The sequence below is a fragment of the Thalassophryne amazonica genome, chromosome 21 (assembly GCF_902500255.1).
Source record: "Thalassophryne amazonica chromosome 21, fThaAma1.1, whole genome shotgun sequence".
NCBI lineage: Eukaryota > Metazoa > Chordata > Actinopteri > Batrachoidiformes > Batrachoididae > Thalassophryne > Thalassophryne amazonica.
The window spans coordinates 2314407-2329713 of NC_047123.1; the positions used below are offsets into that span (position 1 = coordinate 2314407).

General features: G+C 43.4%; 1 protein-coding gene across 1 annotated transcript in view; it reads left to right on the forward strand.

Moving 5' to 3' along the window:
• Positions 1-15307, forward strand: part of ube2j1 (ubiquitin-conjugating enzyme E2, J1) — a 100001-nt gene that overhangs the window by 17999 nt on the left and 66695 nt on the right. The gene's annotated exons all lie outside the window — the stretch shown is intronic.

Below are 15307 nucleotides of genomic sequence, written 5' to 3' on the forward strand. Positions count from 1 at the left end.
AAAGGATGTGCAGCAGGTTAGGGTGGTAAAAGATGCACATGGTTAATGTGCTGACAAGTGAGGAGTGTGTGTTGAGAAGGTGGAGGGAATATTTTGAGGAGCTGATGGATGAAGAAAATGCTCTTTCTCATGCTGAGATGCAGTGTTTGCTCTGAGAATACAGTTGGAGAGGTACAGAGAAGGCCAGAAAGAGTTACATTGTGTGTTTGTGTATTTAGAGAACGCTTATGACAGGGTGCCAAGAGAAGAGATGTGGTATTGTATGAGGAAGTCTGGAGTGGCAGAGAAGTATGTGAGGGTAGTGCAGGACATGTACAAGAATAGTGTGACAGTGGTGAGATGGGCAGTAGGAATGACAGACTCATTCAAGTTGCAAGTGGGATTACATCAAGGATCAGCTCTGAGTCCTTTCTTGTTTGCAGTGGTGATGGACAGGTTGACGGATGAGATCAGACAGGAGTCCCCATGGACTATAATGTTTGGAGATGACATTGTGATCTGTAGTGACAGTAGAGAGCAAGTTGAGTCTAGTCTGGAGAAGTGGAGATATGCTTTGGAGAGAAGGGGAATGAAAGTCAGTAGAAGCAAGACTGAGTCCATGTGTGTGAATGAGAAGGAGCTCAGTGGAATAGTGTGGTTACAAGGAGCAGAAGTGGTGAAAGTAGATGAGTTTAAATACTTGGGGTCAACTGTCCAAACTAATGGAAAGTGTGGTAGAGAGGTGAAGAAGAGAGTGCAGGCAGGATGGAGTGGGTGGAGAAAGGTGGCAGGAGGGATTTAGTGACTGAAGAATATCAGCAAAAGTGAAGGCAAAGAGGAGGTTTATGGATGTGCTGAGGGAGAACATGCAGGTGGTTGGTGAGACAGAGGACGATACAGAGGACAGTGTGAGATGGAAACGATTGATCTGCTGTGGCGACCCCTAATGGGGGCTGCCTAAAGAAAAATAAGATGATAACGTATTGTGACAAAAATTACAACTAGTGATGATGCCATCTGAACATTTATACTGTATGGACCAACCTCACGGCGTACACAACACAAATAAATGTAGGCCTGGAAATAGTGCCAAGAAAAGAGAACTGACCTGTTGAGGTTCACGAAAAGTAACACAAAGTGAACTTGTGTCATCCTCTAAAACTGAGTAAATTGGGGGAAAAGGGATCTCAAAGTAAAGACTCAGGGACACAAAGACGGGCAAAATGTTATCTCCCCTGAGGTCGCCATCCAGCACGCGCTTTCACGCAAGGACGAATGCAGTTTAGACCATCTTGGATTGCCACCACCGACCTGTTGGTTTTCTGTGTGTGTGGGTGGGTTAGGGTTAGGGTTGGGTCGAGCACACGTAGTGTTTCAGGGGCTGCTTGATGTTGTTTTCACTGGGGAGCAGCTACAGTCCATCTAATGTTTTCCAAAGCTGTTTTTATTTTCCTCTTTATCTCTCCACTTTGTCTTCACTGGTACCTTCAATTAGCCTGTCTGGAAAGCCTTTTACCCACTTCAACATTTGACTTTCAGACATTTTGCACCATTAGCCACAAGTGTAGTTTTGAGCTGGTACACCCACAAGGTTCAAGGAGAAATACTGTGAATGACAAGAAGCAGCTTTTAGAGTTGGAGCAGAGAGAATACGTTCTGCAGCCTGACGTTCTGTCCTTCAGGAGAAAAACAGCTTTCACCTTGATTCTGGCATTTTATTTCTCTGCACATTAGTTTCCTGAGAACAGTGTCTTTTTAATCCAATAGAGTAAATGTACTTTATTCTACACGTCCTGAGTGTATCCTTCCTTTTTCACTAGACTCTGTTTCAGATAGCAGGATTAGCTCCTCCTGGTACTCTGGCTTCAGCTGATCAGTGGGGATGATGCAGCAGAACAGAACCAGTGGCACGCTCAGAATTCAGAGGTGGCATGGTTTTCATCTTTCGTGCTTTGTTTTTTTCACATCTCCATAGCTGGCGTGTTCTGATGCAGTAGTGACTCTTCTGAGTCATCAGTGATGGCAAACACTATAGATGTGTCTTACATAAGATGGTTTGACCAATGGTTTGAAGCACCAGTGTGGAAAAGGGCTTTTCCTTTTCACTTACTGTCACTGGAAGGAAGAGCCAAGAATGGACACGGGAAAGGGCACTCAGTGTAGGGATGTGGAGCGCTGGACTGCCTGTCGCAGCATGTCCTGGCAGTGGCCAGCACGTGACCTCATGGTGCACGTGTATCAATCTGCTCAAAGTGAAAATAATCACTGCAGTGATTCAAAGCATTTTTTTTTCCCACAACTGTGCCACTGCACAGGCCAGCTTGTCCAGCTCTATGTGACCACTGGGGGCAGTGCTACATAGAGTATCAGAAAACATAGCATAGAAGAAGCCTGGGGTACAAACTGTTTTCAGTCTCGTAGCATAGCTTAGTGTCTCATCTCTCCTGTGATGGAAGGTTCAACCAATCAGCTTCTTTCCCTTTGCAGATAAAGTTGTGAGGGCTGTAGATCGTCTCTTCAGAGAGCCGCTGCACAGTTTGATAATCTAAAAATCTTTTCTTTGCATTGGCCACACGCAGCACTAATGTGAAAGCTGGCTGTGAAAGTGCCCTGCCAGATGACAGCTGAGTTTATTTGGTTAAGGCTTTTGGTTCAGCTCCCACTGGAGTGCAGCTGCATCGATGCTGGAGCTCAGGCTTCCGTCAAACTGTGAGGTTCATCTCACAGCCCTCCTGCATGACTTTAGAGGGCTGTGAGATGGATCCAGGGAGGATTGAGGTGTCAGCGTCTGCTTACCTGTCCTTCTCCTCAGCAGTCCTTTCCCTCAGCCAGGACAACCATCTTTCACTTCCAGTATATTGTAGGATTCAGTGTTTGGGTGGCGGTGCTCTCCGAGTTCCTGAATGTGGCTCCATCTCAGCCGGTGGATCCATTTTATTTTGATCTGGCTACTCTAATGGCTGTTGTATTGAAAGAGTGACAGTTGCTGTGATGCACCGGCTCCTTCCATACGTGTCAGCGATCCCTCTGCCAGCCGGGTGTTCTGAGGCTCAGACTTGGCCACTCTTTCTGTGTCTGTGTGACTGTGGTGAGTGTCGTCTCCGTGAGGGAAAACTTTTTTTTTTTTTTTTTTGGTATGCTCAGAGCTTCACTCTGTGTTTGACTGCTGTCCCAGAAGTGATGCCCCTGGAGATGTGGGTGATTCTAAGTGCGGCTGAGTGGATCCTTGTCATTTGATTGCTGTTTTGTATGTCACATGACATGGATTAATCGTCCCATTTGTCTTGCATTGCATTTAGAGTGCAGTTTGGTTCCATAAGTTTCGTACCATTGCACTCTATACACACACACACACACACACACACACACACACACACACACACACACACACACACACACACACACACACACACACACCTATGCACACACCAATGCACGCACACACACAAATAAAACAAATCCACTGCGCTGTAAGCTGTCTGACATGATTTTTTTTTTCCGCTGCACTGAGGCAGTCTGTTTTTTGCTAGTACACGCACACGCAAGCGCCGTCCCACTTGTGTGACCTTTGTCACCATTTTTGCAGTTTTTAACTCCTGAACATTCAGTCATAGATAGTCCAAAATATACCTTTTTGGAATCATTATGAGCAGACAAATAATGTAGTGTAGTTTTCAAATTGATTGGAACATTTTTAATTTGACCCCCCTGTGTAGTTCTTCAGTTGACCCCTACCTAGCCACCTATTGAAAATTCAAGTGGCTAGTTGGTTTTTCAGAAGAGTAATGTCTAAGGAGTATTTGTGCCGAATTTGAGGCTTGTATCACCATTTGCAGGATTTTGCTCTAAATATTCTCTTAGCTGCTGCACTACTGATCTTGAGAGAGAGGTATTTTCCCGACAGACTAAGGGATGACCTCTTTCCTGCCTCCTGATGGTGGGAGCAGATGCAACTCCTTGATGACTCTCGGCATCCTTAACCCTCTGGAGTCCAGGGTATAATTGGCTGTTTTTGACTACTTTTGGTTTTACCTTCATAACTTTAAAAACTGTTTACTTTGCCTTATTTGGTGTCATTTTTTTTTTCAGCACAACCTCACCTGTGTGACTTTACAGTTTTTATTTCATTCTGACATACAGTGTTAACACAGTGAACCAAAATTCACACAAAAACATAACATCCAAGTAGAAAAAAGCTTCTTTTTTTACAGTGAAAACCACAAACATGTTTAACGAACCATTTTTATGACTTAGAATGCAAACTTAAATTGTAAATTTCAAAAACATATGTACAAATATAGCAAACAACAAAGTTATATACAACTATTTACATTAAAATGCAGGAAATGCTTCGGGCATTTTTTGTGCAACTATTTACAAAACAATGATGCCAGACAAATTATTTGTACCACTCAAAAAACAATTCCTGGCCAAAACAAGACAGATTGGGCACCGGCCTCACCCACAGAATGGTATATTGAATAAAATAAAACAATTAAGATAATGTACTGTGGTGAAGAAGAAGAGGAGGTGACTGTGTCCACAGACAGTGGGAGAAGAGGAAAACTAGAAGGGTGGAAATGAGAATGGGGACTTTGAATGTTGGTAGTATGAGTGGTAAAGGGACAAAGCTGGCTGATATGATGGAGAGGAGAAAGGTAGACATATTGTATGTGCAAGAGACCAAGTGGAAGGGAAGTAAGAGCAGGAGCACAGGAGGTGAGTTCAATTTGCTGTACCATGGTGAAGCTAGGAAGAGAAATGGTGTTGGGGTCATTTCAAAGGAAAAGTGTGTTAAAAGTGTGTTGGAGGGTCAGCGAGTGTCTGCCAGGATGATGAGTGTGAAGTTGGAAATTGAAGGGGTGAGGATGAATATCATCAGTGCATATGCCCCACAGGTAGGTTGTGAGATGAAGGAGAAAGAAGATTTCTGGAGTGAGTCAGATGAGGTGGTGGAGAGTGTGCCCAAGCATGAAAGAGTGGTGATAGGAGCGGACTTCAATGGGCGTGTTGGTGAAGGGAACAGAGGTGATGAGGAAGTAATGGGTAGACATGGTATCAAGGACAGGAATGTGGAAGGACAGATGGTCGTTGATTTTGCAAAAAGGATGGAAATGGCTGTGGTGAATACCTACTAGCACAGGGTGAGATAAGAGGGCGGAAGGTGCACACAGGTGGACTACATTCTCTATAGGAGGTGCAAAATAAAAGAAATCAGAGACTCTGAAGTGGTGGCAGGAGAGAGTGTAGCTTGACAGCATCGGGTCGTGGTTTATAGTATGGCTTTTGAGGTGAAGAAAGTGAAAGCTCAACAAAGGATCAGATGGTGGAAGCTGAAGGAGGAAGACTGTTGTGTGAAATTTAGTGAGCAGGTGAGAGAAGCACTGGATGGAGAGGAAGCAATTTTGGACAACTGGAAAAGTACTGCAGATGTGGTGAGGGTTACAACTAGGACAGTACTGGGTATGACATCTGGACAGTGGAAGGAAGACAAGCAGACTTGGTGGTGGACTGAAGAGGTCCAAGGAGCATAAGGAGAAAGAGGTTGGCGAAAAGGTTTTGGGATAGTCAGAGAGATGAAGAAGGTAGACAGGAGTACAAGGAGATGCGGTGTAAGGTGAAAAAAGAGGTGGCAAAAACAAAGGAAAAGGCATATTGCAAGCTGTACAAGAAGGTGAATAGTAAGGAAGGAGGAAAAGGACTTGTACTGATTGGCCAGACAAAGGGACAGAGCTGGAAAGGATGTGCAGCAGGTTAGGGTGGTAAAAGATGCACATGGTTAATGTGCTGACAAGTGAGGAGTGTGTGTTGAGAAGGTGGAGGGAATATTTTGAGGAGCTGATGGATGAAGAAAATGCTCTTTCTCATGCTGAGATGCAGTGTTTGCTCTGAGAATACAGTTGGAGAGGTACAGAGAAGGCCAGAAAGAGTTACATTGTGTGTTTGTGTATTTAGAGAACGCTTATGACAGGGTGCCAAGAGAAGAGATGTGTATTGTATGAGGAAGTCTGGAGTGGCAGAGAAGTATGTGAGGGTAGTGCAGGACATGTACAAGAATAGTGTGACAGTGGTGAGATGGGCAGTAGGAATGACAGACTCATTCAAGTTGCAAGTGGGATTACATCAAGGATCAGCTCTGAGTCCTTTCTTGTTTGCAGTGGTGATGGACAGGTTGACGGATGAGATCAGACAGGAGTCCCCATGGACTATAATGTTTGGAGATGACATTGTGATCTGTAGTGACAGTAGAGAGCAAGTTGAGTCTAGTCTGGAGAAGTGGAGATATGCTTTGGAGAGAAGGGGAATGAAAGTCAGTAGAAGCAAGACTGAGTCCATGTGTGTGAATGAGAAGGAGCTCAGTGGAATAGTGTGGTTACAAGGAGCAGAAGTGGTGAAAGTAGATGAGTTTAAATACTTGGGGTCAACTGTCCCAAACTAATGGAAAGTGTGGTAGAGAGGTGAAGAAGAGAGTGCAGGCAGGATGGAGTGGGTGGAGAAAGGTGGCAGGAGGGATTTAGTGACTGAAGAATATCAGCAAAAGTGAAGGCAAAGAGGAGGTTTATGGATGTGCTGAGGGAGAACATGCAGGTGGTTGGTGAGACAGAGGACGATACAGAGGACAGTGTGAGATGGAAACGATTGATCTGCTGTGGCGACCCCTAATGGGGGCTGCCAAAAGAAAAATAAGATGATAACGTATTGTGACAAAAATTACAACTAGTGATGATGCCATCTGAACATTTATACTGTATGGACCAACCTCACGGCGTACACAACACAAATAAATGTAGGCCTGGAAATAGTGCCAAGAAAAGAGAACTGACCTGTTGAGGTTCACGAAAAGTAACACAAAGTGAACTTGTGTCATCCTCTAAAACTGAGTAAATTGGGGGAAAAGGGATCTCAAAGTAAAGACTCAGGGACACAAAGACGGGCAAAATGTTATCTCCCCTGAGGTCGCCATCCAGCACGCGCTTTCACGCAAGGACGAATGCAGTTTAGACCATCTTGGATTGCCACCACCGACCTGTTGGTTTTCTGTGTGTGTGGGTGGGTTAGGGTTAGGGTTGGGTCGAGCACACGTAGTGTTTCAGGGGCTGCTTGATGTTGTTTTCACTGGGGAGCAGCTACAGTCCATCTAATGTTTTCCAAAGCTGTTTTTATTTTCCTCTTTATCTCTCCACTTTGTCTTCACTGGTACCTTCAATTAGCCTGTCTGGAAAGCCTTTTTACCCACTTCAACATTTGACTTTCAGACATTTTGCACCATTAGCCACAAGTGTAGTTTTGAGCTGGTACACCCACAAGGTTCAAGGAGAAATACTGTGAATGACAAGAAGCAGCTTTTAGAGTTGGAGCAGAGAGAATACGTTCTGCAGCCTGACGTTCTGTCCTTCAGGAGGAAAAACAGCTTTCACCTTGATTCTGGCATTTTATTTCTCTGCACATTAGTTTCCTGAGAACAGTGTCTTTTTAATCCAATAGAGTAAATGTACTTTATTCTACACGTCCTGAGTGTATCCTTCCTTTTCACTAGACTCTGTTTCAGATAGCAGGATTAGCTCCTCCTGGTACTCTGGCTTCAGCTGATCAGTGGGGATGATGCAGCAGAACAGAACCAGTGGCACGCTCAGAATTCAGAGGTGGCATGGTTTTCATCTTTCGTGCTTTGTTTTTTTCACATCTCCATAGCTGGCGTGTTCTGATGCAGTAGTGACTCTTCTGAGTCATCAGTGATGGCAAACACTATAGATGTGTCTTACATAAGATGGTTTGACCAATGGTTTGAAGCACCAGTGTGGAAAAGGGCTTTTCCTTTTCACTTACTGTCACTGGAAGGAAGAGCCAAGAATGGACACGGGAAAGGGCACTCAGTGTAGGGATGTGGAGCGCTGGACTGCCTGTCGCAGCATGTCCTGGCAGTGGCCAGCACGTGACCTCATGGTGCACGTGTATCAATCTGCTCAAAGTGAAAATAATCACTGCAGTGATTCAAAGCATTTTTTTTTCCCACAACTGTGCCACTGCACAGGCCAGCTTGTCCAGCTCTATGTGACCACTGGGGGCAGTGCTACATAGAGTATCAGAAAACATAGCATAGAAGAAGCCTGGGGTACAAACTGTTTTCAGTCTCGTAGCATAGCTTAGTGTCTCATCTCTCCTGTGATGGAAGGTTCAACCAATCAGCTTCTTTCCCTTTGCAGATAAAGTTGTGAGGGCTGTAGATCGTCTCTTCAGAGAGCCGCTGCACAGTTTGATAATCTAAAAATCTTTTCTTTGCATTGGCCACACGCAGCACTAATGTGAAAGCTGGCTGTGAAAGTGCCCTGCCAGATGACAGCTGAGTTTATTTGGTTAAGGCTTTTGGTTCAGCTCCCACTGGAGTGCAGCTGCATCGATGCTGGAGCTCAGGCTTCCGTCAAACTGTGAGGTTCATCTCACAGCCCTCCTGCATGACTTTAGAGGGCTGTGAGATGGATCCAGGGAGGATTGAGGTGTCAGCGTCTGCTTACCTGTCCTTCTCCTCAGCAGTCCTTTCCCTCAGCCAGGACAACCATCTTTCACTTCCAGTATATTGTAGGATTCAGTGTTTGGGTGGCGGTGCTCTCCGAGTTCCTGAATGTGGCTCCATCTCAGCCGGTGGATCCATTTTATTTTGATCTGGCTACTCTAATGGCTGTTGTATTGAAAGAGTGACAGTTGCTGTGATGCACCGGCTCCTTCCATACGTGTCAGCGATCCCTCTGCCAGCCGGGTGTTCTGAGGCTCAGACTTGGCCACTCTTTCTGTGTCTGTGTGACTGTGGTGAGTGTCGTCTCCGTGAGGGAAAACTTTTTTTTTTTTTTTTTTTGGTATGCTCAGAGCTTCACTCTGTGTTTGACTGCTGTCCCAGAAGTGATGCCCCTGGAGATGTGGGTGATTCTAAGTGCAGCCACCAGCGGTGACACAGTGGCTTCTGACAGTTTATCAGCTTTGAAAACAGAGGGACTATACACATACAAATGGCTGCAATTCCTAAATGGTTAATGCTGCATTTTTATGAAAGCACTAGAATTGGGCAGCGTGGCCTCATTTGAGGGTGGGAGCCAAAGGGGCAAAATATAATGCATATGATGTAATTTTTCTACATCTGGGGCCGGCCCTCGTCTGTCCCCAGCAGAAACACAGCACTTCCTCTGAGTTTTTTGGCAAATTACACACAAACAAGGTGAAAATGCAAAGGAAAAGTGACGATACTGTGGAAAGTAGACGTGTTGCGGTTTGTTTATGACCCGGAGCTCAAACATGTCAAGGCTGTTTTGCAGGTGAGAACAGGGCTGTTATGGTTAGCTTTGTAGGCTAACACTTACTGGCACGCCGTCTCCCGTTTGCCTCGTCTTCCCGTCTCTACTGGGAACCAAAGAAAAACCTGCATTTCTTGCGACTGCTTCGGTGATTGCACCCAAAAACAAAACGGTACACTATTTTTCCATTGGAAGTGACGCTTTTTGAGGGGAGAAACTAATCCCCAGGTGGAGTGTGGTAGTGTTGGCACAAACTATTTGTAGGATGGGGGGATTTCAGTGGAAACCTTTTTAAACCACCACGTGCGCTAGGTGTTGGTGACTGGTGAGTATGCTTTTAAGTTTACGGAGCTGGGCCAAATGGTTTGTGCTGAAACTCCCACACTCTGCACGGGGGTTAGTCTCTCCCATGTTAGTGCAGTCTGTCCCCGCATGTGGTCAAATCATATAGGGGTTCAAACGAGACTGCACTGCCCTATTAAAGCTGAAAACCTGTACTACAAACACGTGCAGCTTCATTTTAGATCCACTGTGGTGATGTAGAGTGACAGAAGCAAAATTACAAATAAATAAATAGGTTTCATTTCCAAAGTCCATATGGACCTGGCTGTACTATATATGGCTGATCCTCCTGGCATTTGCCATTGTTCTTGTGGCGAACTCTTACGTCATCTGTGAACCACTGAATCTCAGTGATATTGGAAAGCTGAAGACAGAAATGATGTCTGAATTTTTGATATCAGGGCTGAGTTTCTTCAGATGGGTGGAGATACTTTTCTCTTGATGTTGTCACTGTGGTGCAGCAGATAACTGAAGCAATCCTGCAAATGGTGATACAGGCACCAAAGTCAGCACAAAAACTCCTTGGTCATTACTCTTTTTGAAAAAAACGACTAGCCACTTCAATAGGCGGCCAGGTAGGGGTCAGTTGAAGAATTACACAGGCGTCAAAATTAAAAATGCTCCAATCAAATTGAAAAATACACTACATTATTTGTCTGATCATAATGGTTCCAAAAAGGTATAGTTTGGACTATCTATGACTGAATGTTCAGGAGTTATGGGGTAAAAACTGCAACAAAAAACAATGGTGACAAAGGTCAGTTTCAGTTTGTACAGGGGTCAAAAGTTAAAGGTCCTTTAGTTTTGGTAAAAAGTGATGGAAATTATTTTTTGCACTAATAGGATTAATAAATGGAATAGTTTTGACTGTGTTGAATGCTTGGTCTCCAAAGTAAAGGTCAGACATGGTCAACGTCCATTGGATAACGGCTGAGTGGATCCTTGTCATTTGATTGCTGCTTTGTATGTCACATGACATGGATTAATCGTCCCATTTGTCTTGCATTGCATTTAGAGTGCAGTTTGGTTCCATAAGTTTCGTACCATTGCACTCTACACACACACACACACACACACACACACACACACACACACACACACACACACACACACACACACACCTATGCACACACCAATGCACGCACACACACACCTATGCACACACCAATGCACGCACACACACAAATAAAACAAATCCACTGCGCTGTAAGCTGTCTGACATGATTTTTTTTTTTCCGCTGCACTGAGGCAGTCTGTTTTTTGCTAGTACACGCACACGCAAGCGCCGTCCCACTTGTGTGACCTTTGTCACCATTTTTGCAGTTTTTAACTCCTGAACATTCAGTCATAGATAGTCCAAAATATACCTTTTTGGAATCATTATGAGCAGACAAATAATGTAGTGTAGTTTTCAAATTGATTGGAACATTTTTAATTTTGACCCCCCTGTGTAGTTCTTCAGTTGACCCCTACCTAGCCACCTATTGAAAATTCAAGTGGCTAGTTGGTTTTTCAGAAGAGTAATGTCTAAGGAGTATTTGTGCCGAATTTGAGGCTTGTATCACCATTTGCAGGATTTTGCTCTAAATATTCTCTTAGCTGCTGCACTACTGATCTTGAGAGAGAGGTATTTTCCCGACAGACTAAGGGATGACCTCTTTCCTGCCTCCTGATGGTGGGAGCAGATGCAACTCCTTGATGACTCTCGGCATCCTTAACCCTCTGGAGTCCAGGGTATAATTGGCTGTTTTTGACTACTTTTGGTTTTACCTTCATAACTTTAAAAACTGTTTACTTTGCCTTATTTGGTGTCATTTTTTTTTTTCAGCACAACCTCACCTGTGTGACTTTACAGTTTTTATTTCATTCTGACATACAGTGTTAACACAGTGAACCAAAATTCACACAAAAACATAACATCCAAGTAGAAAAAAGCTTCTTTTTTACAGTGAAAACCACAAACATGTTTAACGAACCATTTTTATGACTTAGAATGCAAACTTAAATTGTAAATTTCAAAAACATATGTACAAATATAGCAAACAACAAAGTTATATACAACTATTTACATTAAAATGCAGGAAATGCTTCGGGCATTTTTTGTGCAACTATTTACAAAACAATGATGCCAGACAAATTATTTGTACCACTCAAAAAACAATTCCTGGCCAAAACAAGACAGATTGGGCACCGGCCTCACCCACAGAAGTGTCACTCCTCCTGTTGGCCACCTGGAAGCAGTGTTGGTACTTTTGTTTGCCTCCAGGTGGCATTTTGACTAGCCTGACAACTGGCCTGAATTAGGCCAGATACTGGCCTCCATTTAGGAGTGAGAATTCCCCCTCCTAAACAACCAGTAGGAGAGCAGCACTCACACCAGTTCAAGTGATGACCAATAGGAGAGCAATGCTCACACCAGTTCAAAGTGATGCTGATGTCAGTGTCTGGGCCGCCAGCCAATCACAGGCTAGGGAAGAGAGGCCAGTATCTGGCTAATTCAGACTGGTTGTCAGGCTATGTTTTGACCAGAATGTCCACAGCGGACACCCCCCCCCCCCCCCCCCCACACACACACACGTGGATTGGTGATCATTCCATTTGGAGGGGGGGACATTGTTGGTGATTGTTGATTGCCTTACTTCAGACTTCAGACAACTTTATTGATCCCAAAAAAAGGGCAATTATGTTTACACTCCAATTACCTCAGACAAGATACAGCAATTAATCCACAATTATTACTTGTTTACCGTAATAATGGCACACATCAAAATTAAAGACAACACATATACATTTGACATTGTTTATGTGCACTAAACTTGAAACAGTCCGTCATCCGAATTGAGGCAAAGTGGGTGAAGGCCGCTGCAACTGTAAGTCGCGCCGCCAGACCAGCTTGAGAGGGGACAAGGCCTGCTGCAGGGAGGGAGGGGCAGAGAGTGGTAAGAGGAGAGGCAGGAGCATGCTTTGGTCCATGTGTAAGTCTATCAGTTTATTGTCCTTGTGGGTTGAGATAAGAATGGAGCCAAATAGTCTCACCAGAGCCTGGATAAATTCCTCTGGAGGTAAACACAGGGCAGTTGACCTTGATGCCTGTAGTGTTGCAGCCGAACAGTGAAAAATACTTTTTTTATAGATCCACTCACTCATCCAAATCCCAATTATAAATTAAGAATATTCCTACGTATTACGTTGTGCGTTTTCCACCAAGGATAAAGGGGAAGGCATGGGTTGTTTTTTTTCTCTGCTTCTCCTGCCCAGAGACTGAGCTCAACCAGGAAATGAGACTGTTTGCTGAGCCGTTCGGCAAATAACCGCACCACAAATTACCACAATATTCAGGAAAAACATTGCTGAAATTATTAATCAAATTATACTAGGTCTATCAACATCATTCAAAAGTGGTATATAGTTTGAAGTACGCACTTTCAACACACATTCAAACTGAGACTTAGTCTGGTGAATTTGATGTGAGGACCGCTTAATTCAGTCATTTAACTTTACACGGAGACACATCAGACGACTAAAATACAGTTGAAAATATGTTCTCTTCCCAAGAAAATCCTTCAACTATGGGTAAAACAGCATACAAAAATCATAGTTTGCTACATGCTGTGGTTTTGGTTTACCACAAACAAAACAAAGTGATACTTTTATTACAGATGAACAGCAGTTGGCTCCAAGTTAACCTCATGTCAGTTCTGTCAGTCACATTGTGTCTGTTTATGAATGAGGGTGAATGTTGATGTATTACTTCAAAACTATCATTCAATTTTAGAGTGTAGCAAAATGTTATAATTGCATGGATAAAATTGAACTAATATATTAATAAGATGCATAAATTTATGTAAAATGTTCCAACCATGTATGCAAGGTGCTTCCCAAAATAAACACAATAAAGTGTTAACTGTACAAACTGTCTACATACCCGACACAGATACACAGTGCTGCTATATAACTTTTAGGGATGTGAATCGTACAACTCACGATTCAATTCGATTCCGATTCTTGGGGTGATGATTCGATTCAGAATCGATTTTCGGTTCAAAGAGCTCTGAGAAATAGTTATATTACTTGTATGTGTATGTTATGTTTAAGAAATGCAGCTTTACAAGTTTAATCAAGTGTTTCTAGATGTAAATGTACTTATCTGCTTTGCTCGTTCAGAGTTGGCTGGCAGTTTAGCGAAGTGCTGGTCAGTAGTCGGCAGATGCTGCTGCTCCGCTTCTTTTAGCTCCGGGTGATGGCGTAGCATGTGGGCGTGCGGATTTGAAGTGTTTCCGAAGTACTTGTCTTTCATTTTGCAGATTTTGCACACTGCATAAGTCATGTCAAGCTCCTTCTTACGCAGCAAATAATAAAATCCAAAATGCACCCAAATATTTGCCTTCAGCAAAGACGGTGCTGGCTGAATTAGCTCTTCGTCCGCCATGCTAAGCTGCAGCTCACGAATGTTTGAAACACGCCAGACCCTCTCCTCGCGGGGACGCTGTATTACGGAAGCTGTTGCCTGACAAACGGTACATGCAGCGAGTAAGAAAATGTTTAAAAAAAAAATGCTTCTTAAAAATCGATTCTTGAACATTTTGGATCGATTCAGAATCGTAATAAATAAGAATTGCGATTCGGACTTGAATCGATTTTTTTCCGGCACCCCTAATAACCTTTGCTTAAAAACTCTGGTTTGTCAGCTTTCGTTGTCACTGCGATGCTCCTCTGTGCATACGGGCTGAACTAGCGACATCCTGTTCTTTGCTCGAGCTGCGCAGGGAAAACGCAAGATTTACAAAGTGAGATTTGCACACAGACGTTTTGCATGCACAGTGGCTATATTTGTTCAGTGACACGTGCTGAAGTGAAAAGCCGGTACAGGAACTGTTCAGGACAAATACGTGTACCATTAGACTTCTGCTTGGAGCAGAAGAGTCCACACCACCTGGGTGCCCGTCTGTCTTTCTGTCTCATTGTTAAAATAAAGAATACAAATGTGCAGTCGCTGTCATTTTCAGGAGAATAATTGAGATTCTCTGGGATTTTAGGTATATCTCCTTGTCCTGTGTGTCTGGCAGTCTCTGTCTACCTATGCCTCATTTAATCTTATACAAATAATTAATGAGTCATCTCATCTCTTCTCATCTCAGTCCCAAATACCCAGAGAAATGCTCTCTTCTTAATTTATTTTAACGAACCCTCTTCATAAATATAAGAATATTATTATTTTTGGAAATAATGTGTGCAGCCATTGTTAAAAATGATATGAAGCATTTCTGTGAGCAAACATTTCTTCATGATTTGTGGGACTTTCACTGCAACAAGATCTCATTGATGATGGAGAATGGGCTTGGAAATTCTTTGCTGAAAATATAAATCCACCTCCTCTGGAGAACGTTCCCAGTTTTCCCTTCAGCTGTGCAGTCAGTGTTCTCAAACGAAGCCATGTGCTGTGTTAAGGCCATAACATCCAACCTCGTGCTGCATCCACATGTTGACAGTAGGGGAGTGTAGCAAAATTCTAAATTGCCGCACATGGGCGCACCAAAATAAACTGTAAGGAAATTACATTTAACTTACTTATTTGGAATGAATGGCACGGGCACCAATTTAATGTAGTGAATAAGTAGTTAAGCCTTTCAATGTGCTATTGGCCTCACAGAGAGCACCAAAAATAGTGACAGTATTGTTAAACTCTCAAATTGAATTAGATT